Genomic DNA, 27,358 nt, shown 5'->3' with positions numbered 1-27,358 from the left:
ATGTGTTCACTGTGGTCCCAGGCCTCGTCCTCCCCCTCAAGGACAAGCAGCACCTTGTGTTTCCTTCCAGAAATGATCTGTACACTTACCAGCACCGACATTCATGCCTTTTTCCTTCTACACGAACGGCAGCTTATGGTACACATCCTTCTGCAACTTGTTTTTCCTCTTGGTTGTTTCCGGGCAGTGCCCGAGCGCTGCACAGTTATCCCAGAGTCCCACGATACAGACCCATCGTGATATATGTAGCCAGCCTTCTTTGCTGGATTTTAGGTTATCTGCAGCCTTTTGCCCCCCGACTGCACTGCAGTGAATGTCCTGGGTGGCAGGAGGTCAGTGATAGAAATTCTTCGAGCACTCAGGTTTTCAGAGGAAGTTGAGGTGTATACTTCGAGTAGTGTTTCCTTAGGGTCTTAATGGTCCGCAGTGCTCCATTAAGGACCAAAAGCATGAAGGCTGGCTCTGTTTATAGGGACAGAAGGAAGACATCTGGGCCATAAACTTTGAGACATAAGCCTTGTTTACCACTTTGGTCTTTAACCAAAAACCAAGCCAATCGCTCTAAACTGTTTCTCGCGATGTGCTCTATGCAGTCGAGAGAACATTGGCCAAGTCTTTTATGATCCTTGACTAGACATTCTTGAGATGTAACTCTACAGATTAGGTCTGAGAACCAGGCAGGAAGAATAAAACCCCGGCATTTTGCAAACAGAACTCAAAACCTAGGACATTTATAAAGCTGGCCCAGATTACTCTTTTCAATTAAAAAAAAATGGTGTGAGATAATAAAGTATAAAATAAATAAAAAATAAATCTCCCTCTCATTGGGGCCAATTCATGGGAGTGTGATCTATGCACTTGCACAGCCTGTGCTCAGAAGGGCCTCCTGCTTGTTTTAATGCTCTACCATCACCAACTTGAAATTCTTAAGAATTTTATCTTTGGGCGCCATCCCTGTGGCCCAGTGGTTAAGTTTGGAGCATTCCTCTTCGGTGACTGGGGTTCATGGGTTTGGTTCGCGGGCACAGACCTACACCACTTATCAGCCATGCTGTGGTGACATCCCACTTACAAAATAGAGGAATATTGGCACAGATATTAGCTCAGGGATAATCTTCCTCAGCAAAAAAACCACAAAAAACAAAAAACAAAAGTCCTAAAACAAATCAAAGGGCCTGAAACAGAGCCTGTTTCTGCCACATCCCTTATAGTACAGGGTTCAACTAGGGATTCAGTTAACTGACAAAGGCCAGGACCTGTGTTCACAAAGACTCTTAACTCGATCTATTTAAGAAAAAAAAAAAGAAGAAGAAAGAATTTTATCTTTGAACCCGTATTTTGTAAATGAAGTCGGGGGGGACGGCAGAGCACGCACCTGAACAGAGAGTTGTGCAGTAGGTGTCTGCTGTCCCTTGCTGCCCCATTTGCGTATAGTGTTCTCCATGCCCCATGAGCACCGAATTCCAGTGAATCTATAAGGCGTGGGAGTTCAGCAAGATTCAAAGGAAGTAGAAGGTAAGTGAATTATGTCTACAATGTGGGGAGAGGAGGGCAGGAGGAACTGACAGCTCCTAGAGGCCCTGCTTTCAGCTTGAACTAGAACTTGCTTTGAACACAGAAAGGTGTATAGTTTCCCAGGGCTGCTGTAACACAGTACCACACACTGGGTGGCTTAGAAAAACAGAGCTTTATTATCTCCAGTTCTGGAGCCTACAAGTCTGAAATCGAGGTGTCAGCAGGGCCATGCTCTCTCTGAGGCTCTGGGTAGAATCCTTTCTTGCCTCTTCCTCGTTTCTGCTGGTGCCGTCAGTCCGTGGTGTTCCTCACCTTGCAGCTGCCTGACTGCAGTCTCTGCCTCCATCTTCAGTTTTCCTAAAAGGATACCAGTCAGTGATACAGGATTAAGGGCCCACTCATTAAGATGAGTATGATCTCATCTTAACTAATTACATCTGGAACGACCCTATTTCCAAATAAGGGCACATTCTGACATGCTGGTGTTAGGATTTCAACATATCTTTCTAGGGGGACATAATTCAACCCATAATAGAAGGCAATAGTGTTCTGAGAAATACACACCGAGGAACCCCATCATATCCTTTCTTACTGGTATTGCTTCTTTGTATTAGGCAGCCACATATTATGACAAGAAGGAAAGGAAAAGATAGGACAACCCATCATTCCTTTTCCTCTCTGCCCTTCCTTACTCATCAGTAAGCCAATGGTAGAGAGCATTAAAAAGATGTGCATACCTCAAGAAGTTCATTGCAGCATTATTCACAGTAGCCAAGATGTGGAAACAACCTAAGTGTCCATCGATGGATGAATGGATACACACAGACACAGACACAGACACACACACACACACACACGCAGGAGAATATTATTCAGCCTAAAAAAGGGGATTATGCCATTTGAGATAAATCGAGGGCACTATGATAAGTGAAATAAGCCAGTAACAGAAGGACAAAGACTGCATGGTCTCATGTACATGTGGAATCCAGAGGAGTCGAATTCATAGTGGCAGAGTAAAACAGTGGTTACCAGGGGCAGGGAGGTGGGGAAATGAAGAGATGTTGGTCAAAGGGGATAAAGTTGCCATTATGCAGGATGAATGAGTTCTGGAGACCTAACGTACAGCCTGGGGACTGTAGTCAATGACTCTGTATGGTAAGCTGGAAATTTGCTAAGAGAGTAGATCTCAGGTGCTCTCGTCACCCCCCTCCCCCAGAAAAAAGTAACTATGTGAGGAGATGGCTGTTAGTTAGCTTGACTATAGTAATCATTTCACTATGTATATACATATAGCAAAACATCATGTTTTATAGCTTAAATACACAATATTTATTTAAAAAATGAAACACCCCCAAACAAAAACAAAAAGAAGTGAAATAAAACCAGTTGAGTTAGTTTTGTATAGCATATGCAGTGTTATTGTATGAACTAAATACATGAGCACATACAAGCCAAAAAATACAAATTGCGTAATCTCAGGGATCCTATATGTGAGTTAAATGCTCTTATTTTTGCATTGAAAAGTGTTACTGCACAATATAAAGACGAATGATAAAACTCATGCTAATATTTTTAATTTTTCTTTACTGAGAACATTAAATCGCAAATTAAAAAAAAAAAAACCCATGGCAAGTCAAGAGATGGCAGAAGAAAGGACAGAACTTTATATTTTAGCACTTTAACAACACTTTTCCCAGCTTCTTGAACAAGGAGTGCTGTGTTTTCATTTTGTACTGGGCCCTGAAAATCATGTAGCCAGCCCAGCTCCCACCTCTGTCCCCTCTGAACTCTACCCCAGAGGAAACCCATTGCTATGGTCTGAATGTTTGTGTTTCTCTCAAATTCCTATGTTGAAATCCTAACCCCTAAAGGTGATGGTATGAGGAGGTGGGGCCCAGGGGAGATGACTAGGTCATGGGGTGGAGCCCTCATGAATCAGATTAGTGCTTTATAAAAGAGACCCCATAGACATCCCTGGCCTGCCCACCATGTGAGGACGCAGCCAGAAGGTGCTGGCTATGAAGCAGGAACAGGGCCCCCACCAGAATGTGACCCTGCTGGTGCCTTGATCTTGGGAGTTCCAGCCCCTAGAACTTGTGAGAAATAATTTCCTCTTGTTTATAAGCCACCCGGCCTGTGGTATGTTGGTATAGCAGCCCAAACAGACTAGACATGCACTTCTGTTTCCTTTCACAGACCTCGTGTGCCACACCACTCTTCATGGGAACTCACCCATCCCCCTCCAGGGGCACTTTGGGGATGAGGTTTTCTGCATTTCTGCCCGCCATTACTATTTGCCCTCACACAGTTTAGGCTCCTTGAAGACAAGTACAGTGCCTGAGGTAGAGGAGATGGTCACTATAGGTTTACTGAATTGATAAATGATGGACACGTGGGTAGCAGAGCCCATGGGGGCCTGAAGCAATCACTGGCCCAGACTTCAGGTTGGTAAGTGGTTTTTAATCCCCATTTTTCAAATGAGACCCAGAAAGTTGTGTGACCCTGGACACTGATGCTCTTTGGGCCTCATTGTTCATATTAGTAAAATGGAGGAACTACTCTTTCTTTAAAAGACTGTTGTGACTGTGAAAAGAAGAAACTTGAGTGGAAGTACATCCTGCTCTCTAATACTTGCCACTTGTAATAATAACAAAACATTCTAGAACCTTCCTAGGACATTGTTCTTTACAGCCTGAAGCAAGCACTGTGTAAATTCACTGTGGGGACTTGGCAGGTAGCCCTCTTTCCGTGGACCTCAGTTTCTCCTTCTGTCAAAGAAGGGGATGGGGGGCCGGCCCCGTGGCCGAGTAGTTAAGTTCACACGCTCCGCTTCGGCAGCCCAGGGTTTCACCAGTTTGAATCCTGGGCACGGACATGGCACCACTCATTAAGCCATGCTGAGGCGGCGTCCCACATGCCACAAGTGGAAAGACCCACAACTGAAAATACACAACTATGTACCGGGGAGCTTTGGGGAGAAAAAGGAAAAATAAAATCTTAAAAAAAGAAAAAAAGAGGAGGGGATGGGATTAGACCAGGGGGGATACAACCCAGGGGGATAAGAGGATCAAGAAGACAACATAAGAGAAAGAAGCTCGCTGGGTGGAAGAAAATTCTCACAGCCTTCCTGGCCCAACTCCCCCACCCCTCACCCCCCACTTTGAAAGAGACAAGAGGAGAGAGAAGTGCTTTTCTTTCTCAGAAAAACAACAGCACAATTTGATGGTCAATGGCCACCCCAGTTGAGGGGCCAGGGAAGCACTGGGAGTGGGGAGGACTGTGGTGAGCAGGACAGCTCACGGTGCATCCAAAGCGAGGAGCCCCTTCTGCAGCCCTGGGATTGTTCTGGCTCTGGATGTGGGCCCATTGTTGCCAGATGGTAAGATTTTTCAAAGCAAGAAGAAATTGAGATATCTCCTGATTTTTAAAATACTGGCTTCTCTTTTTTTCTTTCTTTCTTTCTTTTCTTTTTTTTTTTTTTTTGCCATGTGGCCACCCACAGCATCAGCCCTCGTTTCAGAGCTCTGCGATAGGTGTGTGGTAAGGAGCCTTCCAGTCTGCCTAGGACTCTGTGGGGAACAATGGAACGAGACCCTAGGAACTCCCCAGACTCCAGGAGGAGGAAATAAAAGCAGCCATTAACTTCAAAGCCCCTGAGCCTGCCAGACCCCCCTCCTCTGACAGACAATGAACAGGAAGGAAACTGAGACTGGACAGTAAAAAGCCACCAGACAATCCTGTCGGGGCCTGCCGTGGGACTCTCAGGCAGAGGCAGTCCTGCCTGCTAGCCGCTGGGCACTGCTTTCCTCAGGCCACGAGACGCCACCAGGTCACCTTCTCTGAGGGGCTTCCAGAGAGCCCAGGGGGTTCAGAAACCCAGGGTTGAGGAGCTGAGGATTAGGGTGGCAGCCACTCAGCCGGGGGCCTTGAGGCTGGGGGGTGGGGAGGTGCTGCTCCATCTTCTGTTTTAAAATGTTTTGATCATATAAGTGTCACTCTCTTTGTAACACTATTAAAACATGATTACAATATGTTCAAGATCCTGAAGGACTCCACCCTCCTCCCACCACCGGGCAACCATGCAATACCAATGCGATGGTGTCCCGGGCTGCACACATGGACGGTGAGGGGCAAGGGAGACCAGCTGGGAGGCTCCAGGTGCAAGCGGTGGAGGAGGTGGGAAGGGACCGGATTCTGACTGTCTTTTGAAGTTGGAGCTGATAGGATCTGCTGATGGACCAGATGTGGGGTGTGAAAGAGGGAATCAGAATGACCTCAAGCTTTTAGTCCTCAGCACCTGAAGGCAGAAGTTCCCCTTTACTGAGATGGGGACCTTAATTCCATCACCCAGGACATTTTTTTTTTTTAAAGATTTTTTTATTTTTTCCTTTTTCTCCCCAAAGCCCCCCGGTACGTAGTTGTATATTCTTTGTTGTGGGTCCTTCTAGTTGTGGCATGTGGGACGCTGCCTCAGCGTGGTTTGACGAGCAGTGTCATGTCCGCGCCCAGGATTCGAACCAACGATACACCGGGCCGCCTGCAGCGGAGCGCGTGAAGTTAACCGCTCGGCCATGGGGCCAGGCCCTCACACAGGACATTTTTGATGTATTTCCCTCCCCTCCCCTGGCCACTGTACCTCCCGCCAGCTCAGTGGTTCATCGGGGCTCTAAGAGCTCCGACTTCAAGCTTGACCTTGCTTCTTTCTAGTTGATGATCTCAGGCAAGTTATTTAACCCCAGATTCCTCATTTGCAAAACGAGGATAATAATACTTCCTTTAGAAAGTTATATAAAGATCAAATGATATAATGCCTGGTATGTAGAGGGCACTGAATAAGGGTGAGCCAAAATTACTATATCATCGTTCAGTTATAATCGTATATGTACATAGTTTTGTATCCTGCTGCTTCTAAGCCCAAAATTATCTTATGAGCATTTTTTCATGAGTACCTTAAAAATATCTTTCAGGGCCTGGCCCCATGACGGAGTAGTTAAGTTCGCATGCTCTGTTTCGGTGGCCCAGGGTTCAGGGGTTCGAATCCCAGGTGTGGACCTACCAGTCACTCATCAAGTCATGCTGTGGAGGTACCCCACATACAAGATAGAGGAAGATTGGCATGAACATTAGCTCAGGGACAGTCTTCCTCATCAAAAAAAAAAAAGTCTTTCAAATGGCTGCGTGATATTCTATTATATAGCTAAATCATCATTTATTTAACCAGACTTTTATTGTTGGATATTTTAAAATATCGCTAGGAGCCATTGGTAACATTTACATTGATTCTGTTTTTTCTCTGTGTGTTATAAAGAACACTGAGATGAAAATCCTAAAAACATATTTTCTTCATGCCTCTCCAATTATATCCTGAGGATACACTCCTAGAAGTGAAATTGCCATGATAAAGGTTTGAACAGTTTTAAGGCTTCTGAAATCGATGAGAAATTGACCTCCAGGTGGTTCTACCAAGACACATTCCTGTCCGCACAACGTTAGAAGGCGCCTGCTTTAAAATCAACAAGTGGGACGACATCAGACTAAAAGCTTCTGCAAAGCAAAAGAAACCCTCAACACAATGAAAAGGCAGCCTATTCTGTAGGAGGAAATACTTGTAAATCATGTATCTGATAAGGGGTTAATAACCAAAATATATAAGGAACTCATACAACTTAATAGCAAAAAAAAATCTGATTTTAAAATGAGCAGATGACTTGAACACATTTTCCCCAAAGAAGACATACAAATAGCCAAGAAGTACATGAAAAGGAGCCAGCCCTGGTAGTCATGATTCAGCAGTCTCACTGCCACAGCCCGGGTTCATTTCCTGGTCAGTGAAGCACACTACTCATCTGTCGGTTATCATACTGTAGCAGCTGCATGTTGCTGTGATGCTAAAAGCTATGCCACTGGTATTTCAAATACTAGCAGGATCACTCATGGTAGACAGGTTTCAGTGGAGCTTCCAGACTATGACAGACTAGGAAGAAGGACCTGGCCACCCACTTCTGAAAAAGTTGGCCATAAAAACCCTGTGGATAGCAGTGGAGCATTGTCTGATAGAGCAGTGGAAGGTGAGAGGATGGTGCACAAAGACTGGCCCGGATTCCACTCTGCTGTACGCAGGGTCACTAGGATTCGGAATTGACTTGACAGCACTAACAACAAAAACGTGAGAAGGTGCTCAACATCACTCATCATCAAGGAAATGAAAGTCAAAACCACAGTAAAATATCACCTCATACCTGTTAGAATGGTTATTATAAAAAAGACAAGAGATAACAAATGCTGGCGAGGATGTGGAGAAAAAGGAACCCTGGTTCACTGTTGGTCGGAATGTAGACTGGTACAACCACTATGGAAAACAGTATGGAGGTTCCTCAAAAAATTAAAAATAGAACTGCCATATGATCCAGCAATCGCATTTCTGGGTATTTATCCAAAGGAAATGAAAACAAGATACTGAAGAGATATCTGCACCCCCATGTTCATTGTAGCTTCATTCAAAATAGAGAACCAAGACATGGAAACAACCAGGGGCCAGCCCTGTGGCCGAGTGGTTAAGTTCGTGCACTCCGCTTCGGCGGCCCAGGGTTTCGCAGGTTCAGATCCTGGGCGTGGACATGGCATTGCTTATCAGGCCATGCTGAGGCAGGGTCCCACATGCCACAACTAGAAGGACCCACAACTAAAATATACAACTATGTACTGGGGGGCTTTGGGGAGAAAAAGGAAAAAATAAAACCTTAAAAAAAAGAAGACATGGAAGCAACCTAAATCCATCGAAAGTGGCCATCAATGGATGAATGGGCAAAGAAAAGGTGATACACACAAACAGATACAAACAGAAACACACACACACACACACACACACACGAATATTATTCAGCCATAAAAAAGAAGGAAATCCTGCCATTTGTGACAACATGGATGGACCTTGAGGGAATTATGCTAAGGGAAATGAATCAGAGAAAGACAAATACTGTATGATCTTATTTACATGTGGAATCTAAAACATCAAACTCACAGAAACAGTAGAATGGTGGTTGCCATGGGCTGAGGAGTGGGGGAAATGGGAGATGTTGGTCAAAGAGTACAAACTTCCAGTTAGAAGATGAATAAGTTCTTGGGATTAATGTACACTTGGGGACTACTATTAACAGTACTGAAAAGTTGCTACCAGAGTAGACTTTTAATATTCTCACCATAGCAACAAAATGGCAATTACGTGAGGTGAAGGAGGTGTTAACTCATTGTGATAAACATTTCACAACATATATATGTATCAAGTCATCACGTTGTACACCTTATGCTTACCCAATATCGAAAGTCAATTCTATCTCAATAAAGCTGGAAAAAATAAGGCGCCTGCTTCCCTGGACCTTCGCTAAGTCACTATTAAAAAAAAAAAAAAGGAAAAAATATTAAAATTTCTCCCCAATTGATTATGAACTTGAATACATTGTTTTACTTCACATTTCTTTGCTTTCCAGCAAGTTTTAAAAATGTGATTCTCTGTTGTTTATATTTCTTCTACAAACTGTCCTTCACCCATCTTTCTGTTGGCATATCAGCGTTTTGCAAAAGGAAGAACTAGTTATATACTAAAACTAACAAGCCTCCGTCTATTGAATTGGTTGCAAGTGTTTTTGCTGCTGTTTTTAAATTTTATGCTGGGACTTTGCATGTAGTGAAATACACTGTTTATGTATTCTTCGTGGCTACTTTCATGCTACAGTGGCAGAGGTGAGCAGCTGCCACATTTCACTATAGGATACATGCAGTGAAAACTCTTTTTCCTTCCCCAGAGTCTATGCTTCCAAAGCACTTTGGCGTGCGTGCTCAAATGCGCCTGGGAATCCAGGCTGCAGGCCTACCCCTACCCTGGTTTGCTGTTTGACATCTCTTCTCGGATCACAGCCTCCCCATCTGTCAATGGGGTGCAGTCCTCGTTAGATCTCTGAGCTTCCTCTCAGTTCTGGCATCCTATGTTTATATTCTAAAGCTAGAAATTTGATTTCAAGCTCAGAGCTCATTTCAAGAAGCTCTTACCGCCTATTACAACAGCCTCCCTGGTAGCTCGGGCTGCTATAACAAATTACCATAACTGGCTGACTTAGACAACACGCATTTCCCTCTCACAGTTCTGGAGCCTGGATGTCTGAGATCAGGGAGCCAGCATGCGTGGGTTCTTGGGGAGAGCCCTTTTGCTGGTTTACAAACAGCAGCTTTCTTGCAGTATCCTCACAGGGCAGGAACAGAAAGCTCTAGTCCCTTTGTCCCCTTGTAAGGGCACCAGTCCTACCATGGGGGCTCCACCCCATGACCTCATTCAAACCAGATTTCTTCCCAAAGGCCCCACCTCCAAATACCATCACGCTGGGGATTAGAACTTCAACATACGAATCTGGGGGGGGAACACAAACATTCAGTCTTTTGCGCTCTCTTAACTGGCCTCCCCATTTTGATCCCTCTATGCTCCAATCTTTAACGGGCATTGCTAACATCAACCTTCCTAACAGGCAGTTCTGAGCACGGGGCTCAAGGACTGCAGACGGGACCCCGCCCCCTCGGCAGTCCTTGATCTTCTTTGCCTTCCCAGCCTTATCGCCTGCTGCTCCCTGTCAGAATAAATATTTGTGGTTCCCCAAATATTTTTGCTCATACCATTGCCTTTGCTGGGAATGCTCCCACACTGTACATTTTACATGGAAAAACATTACCTAACTTTTAACCACAGCTAAGCACCACCTCCTCCCAAAGCCTTTGGTAACTATTTCTCAGTCCAGAGGAAATGTTCTCTTTTGAACTGCAGTATTATTCACATACTACGTGTATTATGGTTGTTGATATTTATGTCTTGTTTCCTGAACAGAAATATACCAACCTCTGAGGCAATATGGCAAGCCACTAAATTAGTGAGTGCAAACTGGCAGCCTATATGATATTTTCAGAATTGGGAAATTTCACAAAAAATCCCAACTTTCATCTTCTCTCGAAAAATCAGAAGATCTGGACTACATTTCTATAAGGCAGAGGTCAACAAACTATAGCCCTTGGGCCAAATTTGCCCTGTCACCCATTTTTGCAAATAAAGTTTTATTGGTACACAGTCACACTCATTTGTTTATGTATTCTCAGTGGCTACCTTCATGCTGCAATGGGAGAGGTGAGCAGCCGCCACAGAGACTGTATGGCTCACAAAGCCTGTTTACTATCCAGCCCTTTACAGGAAAGGTTTGCTGACCCTTGCTGTAAGGCACCAAGTATAGGCCACCACCGAGGCTCACTTTAAATGAAGCATGCACTCTCCAGTTTCTGCCAGGAGCCTCCCCACCTGCTCTTGGATTGACCCTGGCCAGCTGCCAAGTATTTATCTTCCCCTGCAAGGCATTTGAGCCATTTGCATTTTCCATTCTTATGAATCCTCTAAATCACAGCCTAATACAACATGAAAGCCATTATGCCATAGAAGCGAGGCAATCTTCTAAAAAATACCTAAAAGCATTACACTGCCAATACTAAATTTGAGGATCAGGTCTGATAATATTCCTCAGTAACCCTAGCTCCTGATGAAGTAAGTTCTTGTAGGTCGAAGCTTGGAGTCTAAAGTCAGATTGCCTGGGTTGATATTCCAGCTGCATCACCAGTGAGCCGGGTGACCCCTGTAAGCAAGACTGAGTCTTAATTTCCTCGTCTAAAAATGAGGATAACAGTAGTACCTACTACTGGATTGATGAAAGGATTAACTTCCTTCAATTAATATTCATTGCTCCCTGCTGTCTGTCAGGCCCTGTGCTGGGCTCTTGGGACACATCTGTGAACAGAAATGACAGTCTCCGCTTGCTAAGAACTTGCACTCTAGTGGGGCAATGGGTCAGGCAGCAGACACCATGGAGCCTGTCGCCCACCTCTGAGTTTAGCCACGGCTGTCTTGAAAAGTGCTGACTTGCCTCTGGCTCCAGAGCCTTCTCCAGTGCAGCCTTGCATCTGGAACTACCTTGGCCCTCAGGCAAGCACAGGCTGGTAGTCAGGGAACCGACACCCCGGAAGCAGCCGCCACCAGTGGGGATGGGAGCCAGTGGATAAAGGCTTCGGCCTCCCATCTTTGGCAGGACAACCCCGCCAGGTATTCTGAATGCTTCCCAGAGGTCCTGTGGGATGCAGCCCCTCCCCTACAGCAGTGAGGCTGACAACACCCTTACATGGACTTTGTGCCCTCCTCATCTCACTCTCGGTGCCTCCTCACCCCCACCTTCTGGCAACACCTTCCAAATAAGCTACCTGCACCCAGACCTTTGTCTCAGTCTCTGCTTTTAGGGAAATCCAAAGTAGAACAGATATAAACAAAACCAAGACAATACAAGAGGGTAGTGAGTACCATGCAGAGAATTAAAATAGGCATGAACAACGTGAGTGAGCAGAGCCCACATGACATTGGGTGGCCTCAGCTGAGACCTGAGGGACAAGAAGAATCTAGTCACGCATGGACTAGGGGAAAGATTAATCCAGGCGGAGGGAACAGCTGGTGCAAAGGCCCACAGCAGGAGTGTGCTTGGCATGTTAAAGAAGAGGAAGGTCAGGGAATCTGGAATTTAGTGGTGAGGAAATGACGTGGAAAGGAAGGCCAAATGGTGAGGGATGTTGTAATCCAGGAATAGTGATTTGGGACTTTATTCTAAATGCCATGGATGAGAGGTCGTGGGACAATTTTAAGCAAAGGAGTAAGATGGATTGATCTGCAGTTTCAAAATATCACCCTGGCTGCAGTGCGAGAGTTGGGAAGACTGGGGAGCGGAAACAGGACTCCTATGAAGGAGCCTCCTGCAGGGTCCCTGCCAGTGAAGGTGGTGGCTTGGATGAGTGTCGTAATAATAGGGACAGAGAGAAGCAGAGGATTGGGGAAATGTTTTACACAGCATAATGGCAAACTCAAATAGGGTCTACTACATGCCAGGCGCTCTTCTAGCACCCTTGGTAAATTAACTCACTCACTCTTCACAAAATCCCCTGGAGGTGGGTAAAATTCTTAGCCTCATTTTACAGATAGGGAAACCAAGGCACAGGAAGATTGAGTAACTTGCCTAAGGTCATCCAGAGCAGAGATTTGACCCAAGTCCATCTGGCTCCAGGGTTTCAGCTCTAACCACCACATGACCCTGCCTCACTAGAGCCTACTGACTTGCTGACGGATCGGACGCGGAGAAGAGGAAGCTAGGAGCCAGGGCGGAGCCCCAAATTCAAGGTGTTCCACTCGGATCCCCTCCCCCTCTTCCAGCCTCTGCCACTGCCAGGTAAAGAGGGGCCACTGCCCTCTCTGTGCTCCAGGCGAGACCCCATCCCTCCCTCTCCCCAACACTCAACACTCCGAGCCTCACCACCACGATGTGCCTTGAGACCACAGGCAGGCACTTGACCCCTCTTTCAGCCCAGGTCTGCCAGGTCTCCCCACTCCCCCAGACTTCATCCTCACGCCCACCATCCTCCCCTAGTCTGGTCCCATGTCCTGAAGCCTGCCATTTTCCCTCTGGACCCCAGGCCAATCACTGGCAAAGTCCCCCACATCCTTGGACTCCTGTCAGTGTCCCCTTCACCGTCTTCCTCTCCCTCCCGAGCTGCACAGTCAAATCACGTCCGGGGCTTAAGAACACACCCAAGTCCAGGCTCCTCACCAGACTTATGAAATTCAAACCTCAGATAGTGGGGTCCAGGCTCCCGTGTGGTCTCCAAATTCCCCAGGTGTTTCTCATTTGAGGCTAGGGTGGAGAACTACAGAGGGAACGGACCCTGGCTCTCCCTGAGAGCTCAGCTTCCCAGCGGCTCCCTAAGTGATGGCTCTGCTCACTCCTGCTTCTCTGCTCCAGGCCTGGAGGTGGGGTGGGCTCCTCCTTGTTCCCCTTGTCTTGCCAGACCTCTCTCCATGGTCGTTCCTGTTAAACCTTCTGGCTTTGAACCTCTTGTCATTAGAATGCAGCTCCCGCCACCTCTCCTTGTCGCCGTCGCCTCTGGGCCACCAGGTCACCACCTCATTGCTTGAGGATTTTAGCTCCTGGCTCACTGTCACTCTCTCTAAGTGGCTCCTGCTTCAATTCTTAGTGTTTTCAATATCCAAACAGATAGATGCACCTTCCAAGACTCTGGCCTCTCATTCCTGGACCTCCTGTCCTACAAGCACCCTGTCTTCCACCCAACCTTGGCCACTCCTTGCTATGGTCTCACCCCATCCATAACCTCAATTCTAGCTCACTCCCTCTAAGGACCCAGACCACAACAACCCTGGACATCCTGGATCCTGACATGTCTCCACCAACGACTCACCTCTCCTCTCACCTTGCCCAGATTCACATCCAAGGTCAATCAGCCCAGTCATTCCAGTGCCTCTCCCCTTAACCTACTTGCCTTTCCCAGGATTTGTAGCATTCACTTGGCTAAAATTCAACCCAAGTTAAACCTACCTGCCTGCTCTGTGCCGGTTCCAGTGCAGCTGAGCATGACAGAGACAAAAACACAGCCGTGCTGGCGGCCTTCAGTGAATTCACCATCATGAGGCACAAATGGGTGCTCCATTCTGCGGGGCAAACTGACTGTAATGCACTTCTCCTGTGGTTCTCAAAACTGGTCCCCGACCAGCAGCATTAGCATCAGTGTCACCTGGGAATGTGTCAGAAATGCAAATTTTCAAGCCGCATCCCAGACTTACTGAGTCAGAAACTCTGGGCGTGGGGCCCAGCACTCTGCTTTCTCGAGCACTCCAGGTGAGCCTGCTGTGCGTGCTTAAGTTTAAGACCCATTTCCTCTCTCACTCTCCTAGGTGACTATCTAAACGTTGTCGTCTTCCTGCAAAGGTCCAATACGTCTCCTCCGCCCCCCACCTCACATTCAGCTTGCTTCCTTATTCACTAAGAAACCAGAAGAACTGCCCACAACACACTATGCCCCTTCTTACTCCACCTCTGCCCTCACACCCTACCTGGTCTCTCCTTAGTAAGATGCACCCATTCATCAGCCGTTCGGGCTCCTAAGGCCATGCCCCCACTACTGCCCTGGTCCAAGCCACCACCAGTTCTCAGTGGGATTATGGCAAAAGCTTCCTAACTAGTCTCCTTACATCAGCCTTTGCCCCCTATTTTGTCCTCACAGCAGTCAGCATGAATCCATCGAAATGCAATTCACATTTCTCCTTTGCCCAAAACCTTTCAGGGGCTCCCCATTTCATTCAGTATACAGGCCAAGTCCTTCCTATGCCCACAGGGCCCTACATGATCTGTCCACCCCTCTGTTTGCCACTTCGACCTCCTCTCACCCCCACAATCTCCCTTCCCTCCACCACTACCACCATGCTGACCTCCTCGCTCTTCCTCAGACATTGTGGGCATGCTGTCACCTCAGGGCCTTTGCAGTTGCTGTTCTTCTTACCCCCAGGTCTCTGGTCAGCTCTCCAATTTCCTTCAGGCCTTTACTCAATGTCTTCTTCTCAGGGAGCCTGTCTTAGCTAACTATTATAGTTTTAACTCCCAATTACTGACACTTCGATCTTTCTTCACTGCTTTATTTTTTCCCCTAATATTTAGCACTATCTAGTAGACTATATATTTGACTTTTTCAATCTTGTTTACTCTGTCTCACCAGGTGGAACATAAGGCCCAGGAGGGAGGATATTTCACTCTTTTGTTCACTGTCTCAGTGTCCAGCTGAGTGCTGGGCATAGAAAGTAAATATCATCAGCTTCTTTAAATATTCCTTTCCTATTCTCCCTTTAACCAAAACCTGGCTCCTTTCTGAGAGCAAGCTTCCACTGTAGCCGTCTTGGGTTGGGTTTGTTTTCTGTCCCACTACCCTTGTACCAAGGGGCCTGAAGGGGAGGTGGGTGACCTCCTTGCTCTTCATTGTCACCCCCCAACCATTCTCCCTCCTGCCTCCAGAAGCCCTCGCCCTTTAGAAAGGCACATCATCAGGCTAGACTCTCTTGTTACAGCCTCAGATGGACCCCCAGGACATCCCTCTCATTACTGGAGGATGAGCCTGTGCCTCACTGTCACTATCGCCACCATTATCTCATCATAATTCTTGGTGACTTCATTATCTTGGTAGATGACTCACCCAAGACCCTGGTCTCTCAGTTCCTTGAGGTCTTCTCAATAATCTTGTCTCTGTGCCAGCCCGGTGGCACAGCGGTTAAGTGCGCACATTCCGCTTCGGTGGCCTGGGGTTCACCAGTTCGCATCCTGGGTGCAGACATGGCACCATTTGTCAAGCCATGCTGTGGTAGGCGTCCCACATATACAGTAGAGGAAGATGGGCACGGATATTAGCTCAGGGCCAGTCTTCCCCAGCAAAAAGAGGAGGATTGCTGGCAGTTAGCTCAGGGCTGATCTTCCTCAAAAAAAAAAATAATAATAATCTTGTCCTCCACGTGACCTTAGCCCAAACCCAGACTTTGCTATTACTAATAACTGCAAACCATCCATTTCCGGGATCACACGCTATGACCACCCACCTGTCTTTCCAGCTCACCCCTCTGTCCCTCCAGCTCCAACAAGCATTCCACCCCACTGGGTCTTTCATCCATTGATCCTTCTGCCTATTACTGTCCCACCCAACCGCTGTCATGCCCATACTTGCTTCTTTACACAGCACAGATCCCACAGCTTATCCTTAAATCCTTCCATTGCCCACACCCTCAACTCTGCTGCCCTTTCTCACTTCACGACCTTCATCTGGCTAACCCCAGCCCTTGTTGAATGCAACTCTCCATCTCCTTTACCCTGTGCGACTAGATGTCACAATAAAAAAAAATATGACACCATACTGAAGGCGCCCCTTTAAGTGAATGATAACAGCTACCTGCATAGCCCTCTTAATCCTCACAAGACCCCCAAGAGGTACTATTATTATCATCCTCATTTTCACGATGAGAAAACGGAGGCACAGAAAGGTCGAGATCGCACAACGAAGTGGAAGAATTAGAACGGAGCCCAGGCAGCAGCTTGGCTCCAGAATCCACACTCAGAAACATTCCACCAGCCTCTCAGGTCCGCTAACTTCACGCAGCCTCTAATGCCCACGAGTTACACCACATTTAAGTAGGCCAGCCTTCTCAGACCAGAGCAGGCCTCAGATCTGCCAGGAGGGCTTGTTAAGCACAGAGAGCTGGATCCACTCCCTGGGTTTCTGAATCCGTGATATGTTGGGCCTGACAACAATGCCCAAGTGATGCTGCTGTGCTGGTCTGAGGACCTGAGCAGAGGACCACGGCCCTTGTCCATTCACCCCACCCCCCATAGGCGACCATTTCACACTTTCTCTCAACCTCCAACGCCTTGTCCTCATCCTCACTCCTTTTTTTTCTTTTAATCATTTTTCTAGATTTTTTTTTTTTTTTGAGGAAAATTAGCCCTGAGCTAACTGCTGCCAATCCTCCTCTTTTGCTGAGGAAGGCTGGCCGTGAGCTACCATCCATGCCCATCTCCCTCTACTTTATATGTGGGCTGCCTACCACAGCATGGCTTTTGCCAAGCGGTGCCATGTCCGCACCTGGGATCCGAACTGGCAAAGCCCGGGCTGCTGAAGCGGAACGTGCAAACTTAACCACTGCGCCACCGGGCCGGCCCCTCATCCTCACTCTTGACAGATGACCTTGCTTCTGACCTCACTGAGAAAACAGGAGTCATCAGAAGAGAGCTTCCACAAGCTCCCTCATCATTTTTCCTCACTCTCCTGCTGCCATCCCTCCTGTCATTATGGGCGAACTGTCTCTCCCCTGGCTCTTTCCATCAGTAGAGAAACATGCTACAACTTCTCCCATCTTAGAAAAAATAATTTCAAAACCCCCTCTTCATTACCTCTCTCTGCTTTACAATAAAACTTCTCAAAACAGTTGTCTATGCTCACTGCCTCCCGTTATTCACCTAGTGTCTCTTTTTATTTTTAAACATTTTATTGTGATAAAATATGTATAACATAAAATATTCCCTTTCAACCATTTTTAAGTGTATAATTCAGTGGCATTAGTTACATTCACAGTGGGGCCAGCCCCATGGCGTACTGGTTAAGTTCACGCGCTCCGCATCGCTGGCCCAGAGTTCGTGGGTTTGGATCCCTGGTGTGGACCTACATCACTCCTCAAGCCACGCTGTGGCAGCAGCCCACATACAAAATAGAGGAAGATGGGCACAGATGTTAGCTCAGGGACAATATTCCTCAAGTAAGAAGGGGAAAATTGGCAACAGATCTTCCTCACCAAAAAAAAAAAAAAAAAGTTACATTCTCACTGTTGTGCAACCATTACTACCATTTCCCAATTTTTTTCTGTATATAAGAAATCCCAAAGAATCCACAAGAAAGCAACTAGAGCTAATAAATAAGTTCAGCAAAGTTGCATCCTCCTATTGTCTCTTGAATCTTCTCCAACCATGTTTTGCCTCCATTCCTATTCCCAAACTGCTCTTTCCAAACACTCCTCTGAGCTCCATCTTCCTAAAGCCAATGGTCGCCTTTCAGTCTTCATCTTATTTTTGTTCCTGCATCATCTGATATGGTTGGTCATTTCTTCCTTTTTGTATCAGTGTCCTCACTTGGTGCTATAGACTGAGTGTTTCTGTCCTCCCCAAACTCTCATGTTGAAAGCTAATCCCTAATGTGATGGTGTTAGGAGGTGGGACCTTTGGGAGGTGGTTAGGTCATGAGGGTGGAGCCCTCGTGGATTCGGGATTATAACAGAGGCCCCAGAGAGCTTTTGCCCCTTCCACCATGTGAGGACACAGCAGGAAGACGGCCTTCTATGAACCAGGAAGTGGGCTCTCACCAGACACTGAATCTGCCGGCACCTTGATCTTGGAATTTCCAGCTTCCAGAACTAAGAAATAAATTTCTGTTGTTTATACGACACCCAATTTATAGTACTTCATTATAGCAGCCCGAATGGACTAAGACACATGGAGTCCAGCACCACAGTCCCTTGGTTCTCTCAACCTCTGTAGGGGAGAGGCACTGTGACCAAGGAGGAGAGGCTGGAGCAGTGTGGCCACAAGTCAAAGAATGCCAAGAGCCACCAGAAGCTAGAAAAGGCGAAGAACAGATTCTCGCCAGGAGCCTTCAGGGCAGCCTGGCCCTGCCGACACTCAGAGTTCTGACTTCAGCCTCCAGAACTGTGAGAGAATCAATTTCTGCTGTTTTACGCCACGAAGTTTGTGGTAATTTGTTACAGCAGCCCTAGGAAACTAACAGAGATGGCTCACAGACATCTCCAGCTCAACCGTCCAAAACCAAACTCTCCATCTACTTACCTCTCGCTCCCACTCACGGAACCCTCTCCTCCCACCGTCTTTCCCTTCTCAGCAAAGAGCAATTTCAGCCTTAAAGTCACTCAGGCCAAAACCTTGCTGTCTTCATTGACCCTTCACTTTCTATCACACCTCACATCCAAACCATCAGCAAACCTGGTTGGCTCTACCTTCAAAGACAGCACAATCAGATCACTTCTAATCTCCTTCCTGTAACCACCTGGGTCCAAGCCACCAGCATCTCTTGCTTGGATTATTGCAATCATCTCCTGTCTCCTTGATTTTGTCCTTGCTCCTTACAGTCTATTCTCAAAATAGTAGCTGGAGTGATGCTGTTAAAATCGAAGTCAGACCTTTACACTCCTCTGCTCAAAACGCTCCGTGGTTCTTCATCTCACTCAGCATAAAAGCCAAGACCTTACAATGTCTTACAAGGGCCTCTGTGATCTGGACACTTGTAACCTCTCTGATGTCATCTCCCACTACTCTTGTCTTTCATCACTTGGCTCCTTGAACCAACCATGTTGGTTCCCAACTTTTCACTGAGAATGCTGGCCGTTTGGGAGGGGAGCTGGTAGGACTACCAGGACACATTTTGTCCTATTTGAGATTGGTAGACGTGAGTTTAAAGTGAGACCAATTAGCACAGTTGTGTGTTCTCTTTGCCATTCAGTTGGAACGAGTGACTAGGGAAAGAGGAGGGTTGGGTTTGGCCAGATTAAGGTTTAGCTAAGGAAGGATGATGGGAAGAGAAGAGCAAGGATGTTAAGGCCATTTGTATAAGGGAATGATTATAATGTTGGACCATGAAATCTAAGTGGATAAGAAGGAATTAAGTTAAGTAGTGCATACAAAGCACTTACTACAGGGCCTGGCACATGGTGAAAGCTCAATAAGCAAGAGCTATTATTACCACAAGCATTCACCCTAAGTGTCCTAAAAGTATTCTTAAACCTAAAAAAGACCTGGCAAAATTAACTGCAGAACTGCACTCTCTCCCAGCTCTTGTGATTAAATCTCTGTCCCTATAAATAAGAGATGGCTTTGAAGACAGAGCAATAAAATCCAAGACAAAGATAACACTTAACAGTTACATATGTATCTTAGGTATAAATAAATAAAAAGTATATTTTTGAGTTCACCACCACCAGAGTGAGAAGTCATCATTGCTTTCAACTCTAAGAATTCATAATGAGTGAGATGCAAAAAATACATCCCAACACATCCGTCGATTTAAATACATAAAGCCTTACTTACCCCTGCAAATATTTCAGCCTGATAATACGGTGGTTTTTCTCTTAGACGGTGGTCTCATCTTACAAATTGGCAGTGATTTGCTTTCAATGATACATTAATGCTGACACAGAAAGCGCCTTCTCATCTGTTACTGTCGTCTGCCAAGAGGCAAGCTGGGGTTGACTAACTGGAAACACACAACCAAATGCATCAGCTTTATCAGTGTGTTCTGGGTGCTCAAGGCCACGGCTCATTTCCTTCAAGCTTCTATATTATTCAAAGATTTGGCTAAGAAAAACATTTTATTTCTCTGTTCATACAAATAGAGATGTTAATGAGTAGAATGTCAAAGTCACATATATTTTAAAGATTAAAACATATCGGCACCATTCAGGAGCTGGGGCATGGAGCACAAAATCAACAGATGGGAGTTCTGGTAGGAGGGTCCATCTGCCAGCGCAAGGTCCCGCTAATTTAGGAGGAAGATGAACCCTCTGTGTCAACACTGTGGCAGAGGGAAGGATCCTGACATTTTTGAGCTAAGCACCAAGGTGAATGGGGTTGCCGGTTACTAAAACGAGGGAGCTGGGGCTGGAACGAATGGTTGTGGGTCCAAGTCTCTGATTTTACACTTCTAATTGCAGGAGCCTCAATTTCCTCATCTGTGAAACGGATGTGATGACTCCGAATTTCCTCAGTTGTATCATTCGATTTTTAACATTTCTAGTATTGAGAATGTGTCTTAAAATTAACCTATTTGAAGACGCAGTGCTTATCTTTGAACAGAAAAAGTATGAAAGGGAAGGTAATTCTTTTTCTCAGTGTTGATGTAAAATGTAATGAAGCAGCTAGGACCCAGCTCATAAGGTTGCCGTGAGGATTGAGTTAGTGGCAATGAGATGTTGTGTGTAAGGCATTAGGAGAGCATCCGGACCTGCGGTTGAAGTGGGGTGGGGGGAGGGGCAGCCCCAGTCTGCTGATGTCCCGCTTCGCAGTCGGGTTTCCATGTCAGGTCATCAGAGCTAAAGCGGGGCAGAAAATGGCAGAAAAAGGAGAGGGAAAACATCCCTACCCTGTTCTGCGGGGTTATTTCTTACCTATAATTTGTTGCAACTAGGTTCAAGGACGTGCATTTCTCTGGAGCTGTTTCCTATCCTACTCCCTTTGTTTTGTTATTCACTGTGGAACCTACTTCAGAACACTGTCAGATTTAGCGACCCAGTTACCACCTCTGTGGGCGGACCTGGAGCCTGCATTGATTTCTTGTTTACAGGTACATCATTTATGTAAAGCCTTTGTTCAAAATGCTCCAGGGGCTCTCCATCTCCATGTAAACGCCAGGTCAGGTCAGTGGTCCATAATACCTTACATGATCTCCCCCACCATCATTTCTCTGACCGTCTTCTCTGGCCACGGTGGCCTCTTGGCTCTGCACACCATGCACACTGTGTCTCAGGCCTTCACACTGTTGTTCCCTCTGCCTAAAATGCTCCCCCTCCCCCGCAACCCCCTCAGATATCCTCATCTCACCTTCTAAAAGGTCCTTACTCAAGTGTCACCTTTGCAGTCACACCTTTTCTCAACACCTCGCTAAAGCTGTGACCCACCCCAACCAGCCCCCAATTCTCTCCCCTACTGTATTTTCTCTCCATGGTTCATGGGACCATCCAACATACCATTTTACCTGTTTACCTGGTTTATCGCCTAACTCTCTATTCGAGTGTAAGCTTCATGAAGGCAGGAATCTTTCTCTATTGTGTTTGCTGCTTTATCCGCAGTGTCCAGAACAGAGCCTGGCACACACAGGTGTTCAGTAATTATTGATTTAAACAGTATTTCCGCATTTATCATGTCCCTTCTTCAAGGTTGGACTGTTGGGCCAAAAGGATGAGTATTTTTTCACAGTTCTTCACCTCGGTTGTTGCATGTATCAATGGTTTGTTCCTTTTTGTTGCTGAGTAGTATTTCATAGTATAGACGTACTACAGTGTGTTTAACCATTCACCCGGTGAAGGACATCTGGCTGTTTATAGTTTGAGGCTAATATGAATAAAGCTGATATAAACAATCGTGTACAGGTTTTCGTGTGAACATTAAGTCATTTCACTGGGATGAATGCCTATGAATGCAATTGCTGGGTTGTGTGGTAGTGACCTATTTACTTTTTTAAAGAAACCACCAAATTGTTTTCCAGAGGGACTGTACCATTTTACATCTCCACCAGCAACGTAAGAGTGATCCAGTTTCTCTGCATCCTTGCCAGCATTTGGTATTGTCATTATTTTTTATTTTAGCCATTTTAATAGGTGTATAGTGATGTTGTGGGTTTAATTTGCATTTCTCTAATAGCTAACGATCTTGATCATCTTTTTTTGTGCTTATTTGCCATCTGTATATCTGCTTCAGTGAAATGTCTCTTTGTGTCTTTTGCCCATGGTCTAATTGGATTGCTTGTTTTTTTACTACTGAGTTTTGAGAGTTTTTAAGATATATTCTAGATACTAGTCCTTTGTCAAGTATGTGGTTTGCAAATATTCTCTTTCACTCTGTAGGCTGTCTTCTCATCCTCTTAACAGGGCCTTTCATAGAATAAAAGTTTTTAGTGTTGAGGAAATCCAACTTTTCCATTTGGTGTCAAGTCTAAGAACTCTTTGCCTAGCCAGATCTTAAAGATGTCCTCTTCTGTTTTTTCCTAAAAGTTTTATAGGGTAATATTTTACATTTAAATCTATGATCCATTTTGAATTAATTTTTATATAAGGTGTGAGATTAGCTTGAGATTTATTCTTTTTTTTAACCTATGGATGTCCAATTTGGAGCCTGTATTTCAACAAACTCCTCGGGAGCATCAAGATCTGAGAACTGCTAAGGGATTTGTGGATTTAGACAATCATGTGATGGTAAATGTTTCACAACTGGCTCTTGGCAGGGAGGGGCAATTTCTCTGGTATAAATACAACCCTCATAGCTGATTTCAAGCTACTAATATGATGCCAATGGACACTGAGTCGGAAGAGATGTACAGAAGCACACCATTATGTAGCATCTCCACATTTATGATAGACGCAAATAACTTCAGAAGCATAGATAATTATCAAATCTAGTAGGAAGTGATGAGTTTTGAGTATTTATTATCTTTGTTCTTAACATCATTTATTTGATTTTAAGTTTATGTCAGGAACTTTGGAGGTTCTAAGAGTTTACCCTACTTACAAGCTAACAAATTGACCCATCAGTTTCATGGATGCCGGCAGAAGACACGAGACTCCTGGGTCAGAGACAAAGGACTTTGTTGCTTAGAGCAGTTGGAGTAATCAGTGTCAGCGTTATCTTGCACCAGTTCCCTGAGCCCCAGTTCCCATAGGGTGATGCAAAGTGGACCAGTTGGCATTGCTGGCACATGCAGTGAGTTGCATGTAGGAGAGAACTCCTGAGCTTAGGGACCTGAATCTTTCATAAGGATAAGTTATCACCTTTTATAATGCTCAGGGGTAGACATTATCTTTATTATTCTGGACAAAGAGCAAAGCTATTCTTTTTTTCTGGAGGGAACTACTATACAAACAAGTTTGAAAAGATAGCCTGGAACAAAGACAGTGAGACCAGCTGAAACGAGAGACATTCATGGAGAATTGGCTCCCAACAGTTTATATAATTTTTTTTTTTTTTGGTGAGGAAGATTGACCCTGAGCTAACATGTGTTGCCAATCTTCCTCATTTTGCTTGAGGAAGATTGTCACTGGGCTAACATCTGTGCCAATCTTCCTCTATTTGTGTGTGAGAGCTGCCACAGTGTGGCTTGATGAGTAGTGTATAGGTCCACACCTGGTATCCAAACTCACAAACCCTGGGCCACTAAAGCAGAGCAGAAGAACTTAACTACCATGCCACCGGGTTGGCCCTATAATTTAATTTTTAATGATGACTGTGTTTAACAACCAGTTCACAAAATTCCTGAGAATTTAACAATAGACCCTCTGAAGCCAGTAAAACTTGGCTCCAGCACACAAATATATTTCGAGGAAGAAAAAAGGAAGGACAAAGAGGGAGAGATTCCTCCGGGTTGATTTCACCAGCTGGGAGCCCAGGAGGCTGGAAATGAGGCCTCATTGCTGGAGGAAGCTGTTTTGATCATTCGTTTTCCAGGATGGTTATGATCATAACGGAAATTATAAAAATGGTAATTCAAATAAAAATAGCAACTACTCTTTATTGCCTGTCAAGTTCAGATCCTGCAATTTTGGGGCTTTTTGTCTCATTTAACCCTCACGATGATCCCACGAAGTAAGGACTATTGCTATCCTCATTTAATAAGTGAGAAAACCAAGGCTCAGAGGTCAAGGCAAAAAGCTGGGCTGGGATTGAGCTTGTCTGCAAAATTCTATTTCTGAGGAGTTGAGAACTCATAGTCATAAAAGCAACTTTTCCACTCATGTTAACTGGCATTATCTGCAACCCCCGCCTTCCCTGGGCCCCTCTAAGAAGCAGGACTCTGCGATGTAACAGTGGGAATGGCCAGGGGTGCAGATTTCTGGTCTCTGTTTGCCAGTGAGGTACAAGGTGACCTTGGGCAGATGGTTCATCTCGGTTCCTCTGTTTCCTCATCTGTAAAATGGGTTGATGGCACTGCTCTGCATCTTGCAGAGAGTTATCCTGAGACTCAAAGGTGCATCAAAATTGGCTAGAGTTGTACTTTAGGACTTGTCACTCACAAGCTACATGGCTTTGTACCAGCCATAGAATCTCTGGCCTCCCAAGTTTCTTATTTATATTATGAGGGGGCCACATGAGATCACGATGAGGCTGTCAGATTCTGAGGCTACAAATGAGAAAATAGCTCCAGAAGGGCCTGGAAAAGGCAGAAAGCAGTCCACAGATGTGAGGTATTGTTTTTCACTCTCTGCGGCCCCATTTCTTTCCAACTGCCTGTGGTTGTGTGGTCACTGGTCTCAGAGAGGGTCATGGAAGCATTTATGACCTGAGTCTTTGCACTGTAGCAGTGATGGCAGATCAGACAGTGCTGGTCTCCCTGGGTGCAGATGAAGCCTCACCTCCAAAGCCAGGGAGGAGGCATCTGGGGGGAGCAGGAGCTTGGGCACAGCCTGCCTCCAGGCCCTTCAACTCAGAGCTCTGTCTGGGCTCCACCTGCCAAGATGCCAGGCCTGGGTTCCAGGCTCAGAGTTGCCAAGAAAATGGCTGGGGGAGGGCATCCCAAGCCCAGGGACCAGCAAGTCCAAGGCCTAGAGGCAAGAATGACCTTGGCAAATACAAGGCCTAGAGCGGGGAATGAACTTGGCAGTTTCAAGGCCTAGAGGGGGCAATGAACTTGGCAGTTTCAAGACCTAGAGGAGGAATGAACTTGGCAAGTTCAAGCAGCAGCAGACCAGCCTGGCTGGAGAGAGGAAGGGAAGAGGTCAGACATGACCTGCCCAGGCAGCAGAACGCCTGAGAAGCCAATGGGCCCCAAGGGGGCAGGTGAGAGACGTTCCCTGGTTCTTTTCACCACCTAGCCCTCAGGCATGGTCACCCCAGACCTCTGGGGGGCCTCCGTCTTGGGAGGAGTCCTCCCACCTTCCAAGTCTCCAGGTGTTCTCAAAGGAGCGGATCAGTCCCTCTAGTGGGGCCAGCAACCAGCTCTGGCAGGGCCCACCTGGGGTCAGCTGACCATTTCCCTTCCTCCTCTCAGCTTATCTGTGGGTTGAGTCTGGGCCAGAGGGACAGTGGCTGGCAGGGCTGAGACAAAGCCTTGAGAACTTGGCTCTCCCTGCCCAGCCGTTGGAGCCGACGTGGTGTTAGCAAGGTCCCTCAGCCTCCATCTGTCAGTTCCAGAAACCCAATCACCTTGGGGGAAAGGCTTCTGGCAGCAGAACTGGTGAATCATAAAATCACAGAATATCTGAGCTGGAAGGGAGCTCGGAGGTCACGGAGTCCAGCCAGAGAGCTGCCTCTCTGCTCCAAAAGCCCTCCCAAGAGTTTGCAAAGGCAGGAGGCCAGCGGGTCCCAACCTGGCTGCACAGCAGACTGGGGAGTTTACACACATTCCCACTGCCCAGGCTGCACTCCACGTGGGCTGCATCAGAGGCTCTTTGGAGGGAGGATTTGAATGTTTAACACCCCACCCAGGCGATTCCAATGTGCCAACCAAGGTCGAGGACCAGGGCTGTGGCCCCGCACAGCTTTCTGGCGCTGCAGTCATTACGAGCGGGGCCTCTGGGGTCAAACAAACTTGGATTTGACCTCTTACTCTGCTACTTCTCCAACTGAGTGACCTCAACCGACTCTCTGATCCTCTCTGAGCCTCTATTTCCTCATCTGAAAAAAGTACATCATAGAAGTTCACGTACCTTATATGTTGTTCTCAAGGCCGAGTGTACCAGTCCATGAAAAGCACGTGGCACAGTGCTTTGCTCCCGGTAAAGCCCAAGAAACGTGTTCACTGTTGTTACTTTCCCAAGGGCAAGCACTCCATTAGAAAGCTCTTCTTTAGGGTAAGTTGAAATGGTCTTATGGCTGTACGAGTGATCTTCTCATAACCCAAGTTTGCTTATGTCACCCGCCCACTTAACATCGTTCTGTGGTTTTCCGTTATTCTCAGGGTCAAGACAGAAGTCTTTAGTTGGTCCTACCCGCCTGCTAGGTCTGGGCTCTGCCCCCTCGTCTTCTCACCTTGTGCCTGTTCCCCATGACCTGGGGGAGGGGACTTCTTTGATTCCCCCAACCTGCCACGCTTTGTCACACCACAGGGCCTTGGCATGAGATGCTCCTGCCCCTGGAATGTTTTCCTCACCCTGCTTGCCAAGGTCAGCTCGCCTGTCAGCTCTCAGTTCTGCTGTTACTCAGCCGGTCGAGTTTTCCTTGACACAGTCTTACCGAGACAAATCCTCACTTTACCGTTCTCATGGCACCATCTCACAGCTGACGTTTTACATTTCTTTGATGGTCATTTGTCCAATGTCTGTTGCCTGTGCTAGATGCTAAGCTCCAGGACAGAGACTGTATCTGCATTTTGCTCATCCCAGTATCCCCAACGCCTAACTCAGTGCTTGGCACGTAGTTGAGGTTCAATAAATATTTGTTGAATAAGTAAACTGGCCAAAATTGGCTGCTTGATGAAGTTCACCAGCTGTTCAAGTTCTGCCCTCTAGGGCTCCTCAAAGCAGTTGTCGCCCTTGCCCCCAGGACCAGCCTGCAGGAGGTCCTTATAGAAGGCGGTTCTTCCAGAGCCCCACATCCTCCCTGGGACAGTTTCTGGCTGTATGTGCCTGGTACGGGACTCACCCCACAGATGGGGAGCTTTTCAAGAGTGATTTGCCCACACAATTCTGCCAAGC

At 46.4% G+C, this 27,358-nt stretch overlaps 1 long non-coding RNA gene across 1 annotated transcript; it reads right to left on the bottom strand.

The window, feature by feature from the left end:
* Nucleotides 1-1,665: 1,665 nt before the first annotated feature.
* On the bottom strand, nucleotides 1,666-26,903 carry LOC123288976 (uncharacterized). The gene is made up of 4 exons (XR_006532635.2): nucleotides 26,372-26,903; nucleotides 20,049-20,214; nucleotides 8,827-8,904; nucleotides 1,666-1,872 (listed from the first exon to the last, which is right to left on the bottom strand). It is a non-coding gene; the product is annotated as an uncharacterized lncRNA (long non-coding RNA).
* Between the last annotated feature and the right edge of the window lie 455 nt (nucleotides 26,904-27,358).

This window comes from Equus asinus, chromosome 9 (assembly GCF_041296235.1).
Source record: "Equus asinus isolate D_3611 breed Donkey chromosome 9, EquAss-T2T_v2, whole genome shotgun sequence".
NCBI classification, from domain to species: domain Eukaryota; kingdom Metazoa; phylum Chordata; class Mammalia; order Perissodactyla; family Equidae; genus Equus; species Equus asinus.
Note: the sequence above shows the minus strand (reverse complement) of the source record. Positions and strands in the feature narration are given on the sequence as shown.